This window comes from Epinephelus fuscoguttatus, linkage group LG13 (assembly GCF_011397635.1).
Source record: "Epinephelus fuscoguttatus linkage group LG13, E.fuscoguttatus.final_Chr_v1".
Taxonomy (NCBI): Eukaryota; Metazoa; Chordata; class Actinopteri; order Perciformes; family Serranidae; genus Epinephelus; species Epinephelus fuscoguttatus.
The window spans coordinates 19,984,297-19,994,274 of record NC_064764.1 but is presented as its reverse complement, the minus strand read 5'-3'; positions in this window follow the sequence as shown (position 1 = coordinate 19,994,274).

Genomic DNA, 9,978 nt, shown 5'->3' with positions numbered 1-9,978 from the left:
ACACTGAATGAATAGGGCATATTGTTCTGACCATTTTATTTATGTAGTTATGTCTGTAGGCTCGGTGACACAAAATTAAAATTGTAATGAAGTGATTAGGGTATTGAAAAATGTGTTCAGTTACGCACTGTTTGTGTTATTTTATAAACATGGTATTTTCTCCTCACGTTCCTCAGTGCATGCTGTTGTTATTTTATTTTGAAAATTGGCCGGATTCTCTCGTCTTTTCTGTGTCCGACTTCCTGTGTGGTACGATCAGCTCTATCCAGCTTGACAGAAGCGCTCGCGGCTCACGTGAAAAATAGACCAGACGTCAAACTGAAGCGCTGCGTTGTGTGGATGTCTGTTCATCTTTTCGTTCATGTCCTTATTAATGCACACTTTATGACTTGCTTGTTGGATTTATTAAAAATGAACGAATGAAAACTAAATGTCTTTGAATATCTTTATTATCATTTAAAAACGAAAATTAAAATGACCAGTAAAAATAGATTATGACCAGATATTTATGACCCTGTCGGTCAAAATGACCGCTTTACTTGATGGACAAGTAAATCCCTCTTCGCTGACCAAACCACCCATCCATCTCACACTGATTTCAATAGTGCAACGAGATTTAGTCAATCACTAGTTTGAAACTAGCTAGTAGTTACCAAGAACTTAGGAGCTTAGGCATATTACCGAACGGGCCTACTGGACCCAGGCCCAGGGCCCCATTGGGTCATAATCTACCCATGTTTCGGAGGGATATACACACAACCGTAGTTATGGATTTAGGAAAAGCTGCATACAACCCAAACTCGATATTTCCTAAAGAAATGGTGGAGACCAAAACAGAGTTTAAAGGAGATGTGAATATTGGACTTACATTTTGTTACTGGAAAGAAACACTTTTTCCAATCAATGTTTCTCAATGTAGCTTGTTGTGAAATTCTTCCCTCAAGTAGACGAAAATGACTTTTTATCTATCTATCTAATGACTTTTTATCTATCTATCTAATTATCTATGGAGGTTTAAGGTTAAGATTAGGATAAGGTTGGGGTTATGGGGGTTAATAGTAAAAACTAGGGTAAGACTCCAGGGTATGGATGTAAGTGAAACAAGTCAGTTGTCAGTTCAAGAAACATAAACTCTTGTAATGAGAGGCTTATTTCTCTAAACTAAACCATTTCCTATTTGTCTTTGCCTTTCTTTACACAAGTGACATAACGCAGCACCATTAAAGGCACCCAGCAGGAAGTCATTATTCATTGCAGTCATGCAAATGTGTAATGAGTGTTGCTTGCTTTAGAAATAATAGCTGTGATGATGTGATATTGACCCTGAAATCCATTTCAATTCTTCCGTGAGCGTTTTTCAGGCTTTATTGACCTTCTAATCATGCAGCTCTCTGGCAGCAACGTCAGCTTCGGCACAGCCTTGTCTCTGAAAGCAAACCATTACTTTTGCTTTCAGGGGAAGGTTTCTCCATACACCATTACCACAAAGGTAATAACCTTTTCAAGAAAGCACTCTAGGCACAGATGGAGTTTCAAGTGTTTTTTTCAACAGTCAGAAAAACTTTCAAGAGAGCTTTCGAACTCACTGCTGAAGACTGTGAGGAATTTGCCATTGCTCAGTGATACAAATACAGTTTGATTGGGCAGCCACGCTTTTCCCGTGGAGTAAGTGTACAGTGCGTTCTGAATTATTTTTATCTCAGTGAAATCATAATCACCTGAAGTATTTTTCGTTTAACATATTCTAAAGAGCTTAAATTGACCGTTGGTACATGTTGTATAGTACACCCTGTAAGCATATGCTGATACTATTCAGCTTAATGCCCTTGAGCCTAAGTAAAGATGCCATTAGCTGTCATTTTCTAAATCCACTTTGACTTTGCATATAACATTTTTTAATGCATAGCAGGCTGTTCGCTTGGGGATAGACATCAATAATGTATGTCAGGTGTAGGGAGCAAAGCTTAAAAATCATTCAGCAAGATGTTTAATAGAAATATGCATAATTTGGCGAACAGCTTGTTTTGGCACATGTGACCTGTATCTATCTGCTGTTATATCCTAGGTCATGCATGTTTGTTATACTGTTCTCACTTTTCTAGCATCTGAAAGTTAAGCTCATCCAAGCCTCTTGTGTTTGTATACAAGATGCTAGTACAACTGTACAAACACTCATATACCGAATAGGCTGTCACAACAAGGGATACTCAGGAAGGCACTGTAAAGCCTAACACCACCTCATTCCATATGTGTCTGTCTGTGTGTGACCTTTGGACATTTTCTCCTGCTATGGTATTTCTATTTCAAAGACGACTTCAGCGGATCCACCGGCATTCTTCTTCCTTTTATAGTTTGCAGCACCACATTCTCCTGACCTGTCAACACAACTCATGTGTATGTGAACATGTATTTTTCATTAGACTCTTGAAAAGGACTTTGAGACGATTGTGCACAGAGCTCTTTGTGCTGAGCTCTGACAGGTGGTTTCATTGGCCATGAAGACACCTCGAGAAGTCAGCACTACACCTGGCTCACACTGGCATCACAGATATTGACTCCTCCTCAGGCTTTATGTCATCATCATCATCATCATTATCATCATCATCATCATCATCATCATCATTATCACCATCAATCTCATTTGCTTCCCCAAGACCTGACTGACACAGGCAAGCTGTTACTGATGCACAAGTTTCGATATAGATGGAGAAAAATAGCAATAAAGAATACTGCAAACATCCATTATTAATTAAAGTATCTCTATAAATGCAAGATTTGAAACATACCACAAAATAAATAATTGTGTAAATCATAATTATTACATTTGCAAAGGTCCTTTCCAGCACTCTTGGCTGAGCAAAGATACACTGATGAAAAGCGTTCTCTTCAGACCTGACTGCAGGAATCAGCGGTGACAGTTTGGACCTGCCTGCCAAGGAGCAGTGTCCTGCCTGCCTTATGTGGTGCACTCCCGTGCCCCAGCTGTCAGTTGCATTCAGTCACTGTACCAGTTATGTACCACCTATGGCGAAGCCATCCTTTACCACTACATAAGCACATTCTCCCCGATCACCTAACAGCATCGTCTCTACACTGCAGTCATGACAGCATTTATGCATTTTTTACATTTTTCTTCCAGATTAAATCAGTTTTTTACACTGAAAATCGTTATATGTCATTCTCATAGACTGTATAACAAATAATGGACGTAGTCATCATGATGTCACCCATTGGTTTGTGGACTCCCATGTTGGCATTTTGGCCGTTGCCATTATGGATTTTTGGAGCCAGAAGTGACATGAGGTGACCGTATTTGGATAACAGGGCAGCACTGTGGAAGAGCGAGAGCTGGATCTGACTCATGGACTGGTGATGCCCAGATGACAGCCTGTCACTCAAATTGGCCATACCCTTAATTATACGTAACATCAATAATTGCACAACTCTGAGGTATAACTGTTGAGTTGAATAAAAATTCATCCCCATACAGTTGTCACTAATACGAAAATTTGCTAGAGATACCAAAACCATTTTTGGTACCAGGCTGTTTATATCTGCTGCAAAGTTGGGCATCTTTACCATGGATGTATAAAGATAACTGGATACAGCATTGGAGGTAGGGCCCTGTTCATCTCTACGAAAGTTGCTCAGTGGCGCAAAGATGTTTGATTTCAGCTGTGTGAAATTACCCAGATCTTTTGCACTGTTGGGCCCACAGAGCAAGGGCACAAGAGAATTACAGAGGCCAAGCGGCTGAACTCTGATCTATCCTTCCACTAACTTAATCAGGATGTCTTCTAGACTTTCGAAATGTTGTCAGACTGAATGGAAAGTCATTTCATGGGGGTTGTGATGCTAAGAATAAATTATCCTCTGATTCACAGATGTCTCGGGGCTTGACTTTTAACATTAGGGTCTGTGAGGATTGACTCGCTTTTAGAACCAGCTTCAAATGGCCATTAAACACACTGCAGTTTTTGGCACTTCTGTTTTAGCCCCAGATATTGTTGCCAAGTCATTCATTGTAGGGAGGTTGTTGAAGGTTTTATAGTGTTGTATAGGAAACCTTAACATAGGAGCACTGGGTTCACAAACTATACTGTCAACACATAGTATAAACACTAATCTGATTTGCCAGCTGTGCACTGTCCTGTGTTTCACATGCTATACCTTAGGAATTCATGCCTACTGGTGCACCTCGTGGTTCTGTCACAGCACATGAAAGTAAGCCAGAGCGCTGTATGATAAAACCTCTACAGGGTCATGACATATTGAGCTTCCTAAAATTGCAGCTCACAGTGCTGCGAGCTCTTCCTCCCTCAGGCCTGGCTCCATTATCGCCTGGCTCTGTCTGCAGGTGCTCTTCGGTCACATCACTGACTTCCTCCATTTAAGCTATGCTGCAGTTTAGCTGGAGAGAAAACACCCATACTGTGTGCTGCTGATAATCTCCAAACAGTCAAATCAGCAGTTCCACCTATGGAAATACAAACACTGTCACATGATAATGAGAGTAATATAGTTAAACTGTGCCACTTCCAATGGCATATAGGTAAGGTAGGTACATTAAAAACAATAGTAACTAACTAACAGAACTTTGTAAATGACAATTCTGCCTTTGTGAAAGAGAATAATCACTCCCATGTATCATATTTTATAAAAGACAGAATCCTTAAAGGGGAGTCTTGGCGAGCAAAGATAAGCAGCTGCATTGACAGAACAGATCTATCATAAAGCAGACGAGATACAGGGAGACAGAGAGAGAAAAAGTAAAGATTAGAGGGAGAAGGAAGTAAAGCAAATGAGTCAGAAAAGGAGATGACTTATGAAAATGTTATTCTGTGGCGATGATGATATCTGGGCGCATAAAAAGAGCGTCAATCACTCAGTGTCAGAATCAGCCACTTCACTTCACAAGCTAGATGTGCGACTTCACAGCCACTGAACAGGATAGCATTCGAAAATGTCACCAATATAACATCGCCGGTCACACTTACAATCAATGTATGGGCCTGGAACTGTTATTTACATGCTGAATCTGTTGTTATGTTATTTCACACCTCCACGTGCCAAAATAACAGTGAATAATCTAGAAATTGGATTTTTTTTTATTACCACCACACTGATAATATCTTCCTTTCAGGGCTCTGTTGTTACCTCTACTGCGTAGCGTGTGTGCTCACGTTTGTGCAACACCTTTGTCTCCCGTGCTCATATGTGCTATGAGGGCCAGCGTCACAGGTGCAGCAGTGTTGCAGCAGTGTGTGTGAAATGACATCCCCAGCCTAGCAGAGCCACACCTTACAACACAACAGCTGTCACTAAGGATCAGCATCCAGGCCGCCACACTCCAGGAGTCGCTTTCTAAAAGACCTCTGCTGTTCTGTTGTCCTCACTGTTTATTCTTACAAATGAAAGGTCAGCTGCATCACGTGACCAATAAAGTCCTGCCTGTTTGAGTGTGTCAGTTTGCATCGGCTCAGGTCAGCAGTCCAACAGAGCTGATTTCTGTGGGTTTTTCAAGGTATAATTTTCAGTTAAAAACAGTGTTACTATCCTTTCCATAGTGATGCCACGAGCGACACCAGCTCGTCTTAAACCCATCGTATGAAATCTAACATAACATTTTAATTAGTAATCACAAACTCTCATGAGATTTCATGAATTCGCTACAAACCACAGCTCCTCTGAATCACCAGTCATCCAATCAAGCATATGGGATATGATTAGTCTATTCATGACCATCGTGTGTGACCTCATACCATTTACATTGGGAGTGGGCCGTAGAACCACCCATTTAAAAAAACAAAGCCTGGCTATAATATTGTGGATTACCCACGCAGCTGCTTGAGTCGCCACATAAAAGGTTGGATTTCCTGGCTTTGCACCTGGTTAGTGTCGGAGATGCTTTGATCTATCTCTCTGCTTGTTTTCCCCTCTTTGTAAAGCATTAAACAGCTCCCCGGTCACTGGGAGAGGAAATTGATTTGTGATTTAAAAAAAAGGAAAGAGGAGAAGAGGCGTCTTTGTGTCCAAACAGACTCCCATTTGTGTGGGTCTTTTACAGTACAGAGTAGCTGTGGCTGTGACAGGGCAAAGACGTCAACATAAAAGCAATTTAAGGGTGAAAGTGTCCCCACCAGCATTTTTAGATCATTCTAGGAAAAATTTCCATTCACGTTCAGTGAATGAAAATAATCTTCTATTTGTTGACTGGGCAAGCAGCAACTTGTGTGCTGCTCTACTGAGATCTAAATGCGGGTTAATGGGTAGGTCCACATTTGTTCAAGTCTTAAAACAACACTTAGCAGTCTATGTGCATGTTTAAAGAGGGGATATCATGTACTAAAAAGTTGGGTTGGGAAAAAGAAATCAACTTAGGTATCACAATTTTTCTTTTCACATTTTTTTGGTCGATTTTTTAAATTGATATAATTCAGATGTGAAGATGGAAAGAAGTTTCTGCTTTTATTGTGAAAACCCTTGAGCAACATGAGATCAAATCTGTTTCAAGAAAAACAAAGTTGAAGTGAGGAAGCAAAAAACAGTGGACAGTCTGAGGGCATGGACCTCCAGCTGCTCAAACAGCAACTCGAATTCAGCCAGAGCAGTGCAAACTTTCTGTTGCTGCCATTACACAGATTAGACTCAGCCCAGTGGGACCCTCAGCGCCCTACGTCCACTCTCTACCCACTCTCCTTCCAGCAAATAGTGGCGGGCAAGGCGGAAGAACTGCAGGGTAGCTAGAAAGAGACCAAGAGTGGGGCAGGAAGGGGCTGAAACACAAAACAAAACAAAACAAAAAATGAAATACTAAATACTAAAAAAGAAAAATAGATAAGCATATTGTCCCAGACTAACTAAAAAGACTGTTACTTTGATATAACTTGGACTGTTGAAGCCCCATACAGTATTAGCTTAGTAGAAATGTGGACTTTGGATCTCGATCCCCATTTCTTTGGTTGGAGAGATTCATGGCCAGTGTAGGAACAATCAACCAACAACTCTACATGTGCTCAGACAGAACGCCAAGTGAATATTGGACATGACTGCTCATAAAGTCAACAGATAGACTTAAATGGGTGCAAATAGAGGAGCAGCACAAACTCAGGCAAAGAAATGTCCATATGATTTACATGTTGTTTCAATTTTTAGCATAAAATGACTTACTTTAATAACTTACCCCTGGGCTTTATATACTATAAATGTACAATGATGGGAGGAACAAGAGAAACTGGAGGATAATGACGGATAAAAGAAATAGAGTACCTGGTGAGCTCACACACAAACATACACAGCACTCAGACATACACATGACAGGTGTGTAATTTGCTAGCTAAATTACAGCTAATATCTGTGCATTCAGCTGGTTGTTTAGGGCGAATAAAGACAGACTGCAGAGACTGACCAGTGGACAAATTCACACAAGTAAAAGCAGTCAAACATTTGCTTTGCTTTCTATCTGAACTCATGTTTATGGACGTGTGTGTTGTATCGAGATAGACTTGATCACAGTCCCTGACATAACATGGGCAAGCAAATGTCATCGTTTTCTAGAAGCTTCAGGGCCAGAATATAGATCAATGTATGGCTTTTCAAATTTAGATGTCTTACCTCATCCAGGATTGGTTTAAAGCAGGTAGGTCTATAAATGTGAGTGAGCTCTAATGTGGACACACTCATAAAGTGTGAAATTAAAGGTGTTTAGAGTGCTAACAACCCGCCACGCCACTGCTGCTGTGAGAGAGGTGTGAGAGCGCCCCAGCTGTCATTAATCTGAGCCCTGTAGTCGCCGTCGATCTCGGCAGCTGCAGCTGGTGTGTACCATTTTAGTCTGACTCCGACTCTGACCTCCCCTCCTTCACCACTTGCAGACCTGATCACATCCCTTGACAACGCCTCAGGGCTTCACCTGACCGATGGTACCTTTCACTACACCTCTCATCACACATTTGCCTGTCAATGGGATTTGCTGTGGTGGCTGACACAGAGCATCTGTCCTGTCCGTGTCCTTTTCAAACCTGTTAAAGTCATAGCTGCTGAAGTTTTATTAGCTTATTGACAACTTCAAATTACATTAAATTACTTTTTCTTGCCATATTAGTACAAAGTAAAGATAACAAAATCTGCTCACCTGCACCTCTCAAGCTCTAAAGCGTGTTAATTACTGTAATGAGGTGCTGGTAGCTGGATTTTGTTACCTTGACATAGTGAGGCTTGCTGTTTCCCCATGTTTCTGGTCTTTCTGCTAAGCTGAGCTAACCAGCTGCTGGTTATAGCCTCATATTTACTGTACACACATGAGAGAGACCAGTCCTCTTGGCAAGAATGCAAGTATGCCTGTTTTCCAAAACATCTAAAGCTGGGCATACACTGCACAAACCATTTCTGTCAGGATTTTATAGTAGGACTGAATTTTTAGCTTTGTTGGGTAATGTTTGCTGCGCAGTGTACAGGGGGAGCGAGGACCAATCATGACCTTAATCATCTGCTCATGACCAGTTGTTGGATGTTCAGATGAACTCATGACATGTCAGAATTTTTGTTTGGCCGTCGTCAGGCTTTTGCACAGTTGAAGCACAGCCACCAGTCATTTCTGAAAGTTCAGAGCCTTTTTCACACTTAATCACTGGTACAGTGAAGCCTATACCCAGCTAGTTTGTTGGTGCTGCTAACACTAAAGCAGGATTTTTATTTCTGCATTGAATCGACGCTATACACTATGCCGTAGCCTGACGTGCACCTCCCCAGAAATGTAACTACACGTCACAGCAACGCAGACCTCCTGTCCTGTTTTGTAAACTGAACCCATTTCCCTCAGTGGAAACAAAGCTTTTATTTACTTTAATTTTACAGATAAGACACAATAAATTGTGAAGACAATAAAGCCCCCACAAAAACAACATTTTATTTCTTGTGTGTGCTTTATCCTGGCTTCACCTAAGCAGAGGAAATCTCCGCTAGATGCTAAGATTATACATACAATGTAAAATGCCATAGGCTTGTGCTAAAAACTTTAGCATTTTGTATTTGTGTCGCGTGTTTAGTATAAGACAGTTGTTTTGTCAGTGAGCCTTGTGAGTTATAATTAGTGTTGCTTTCGTCAATGAAAAGTATGACTAAATATCGTCGTCAATGAACCTTCATCACGTGACGAAAACGAGACGAGACAATGTAAATGGCGATGTGACGATAACTATAATTAAATATATAATGCAATATTGTTGACGAATAAAAATGAGACTAAAAGTGGTTTACAAAATAAAACCTCTGCTAAAATGTCTCTTCATCATGGGTGCAGATCCCGGGGGCGATGGGGGGGACATGTCCCCCCCCAAATTCTGAAAAACACAAATTGTCCCCCCCAATTCTAAATAGCTTAAATGATTGAAATTGAACAAATGTATACAGTAGTCCTATATACTGGGAGAAAGGGAAGATGATGAGGAGAAATGGGAATCCGTGAGAGGCGAGAGATGAGAACGTGAGTGGACATAACATGCCTGAGACCCTGAAACTAGAAGTAGCATTAACTAACAGCGAAGCAGTGAAAAGGAGGGTGATGGCTGGTTCCATGTACTACTGGCCGTTTAAGAGAAATAAACAGTAAAGGTAAGCATATGATTCTCTTTGTAGTGCTTTTTGAATGACTTGGTGATGGTGATGAGCCTCTATGAAATCGTGAAATATGCTGGCAATCTCAAGCACTCTGTGGGCATGATTTGCATGCGTGCAATTAAAAAAAAATCACAACTGATTGTGTCCCCCCCAAACTTGTCATCAGATCTGCACCCATGCTCTTCATTTTCGTTAACCAAAACGAGACGAGATGAAATAACGTTATAGTGTTTAGTCATGTTATTATTATTATTTTGCAGTATTTCTGTTTCCTAGGCTGTGCGTCGCACTGCGCAGACGGATTACAGCTGTGACGATATACAGTACAACATCACTCGCTCTAATGTAATATTGCTTTTA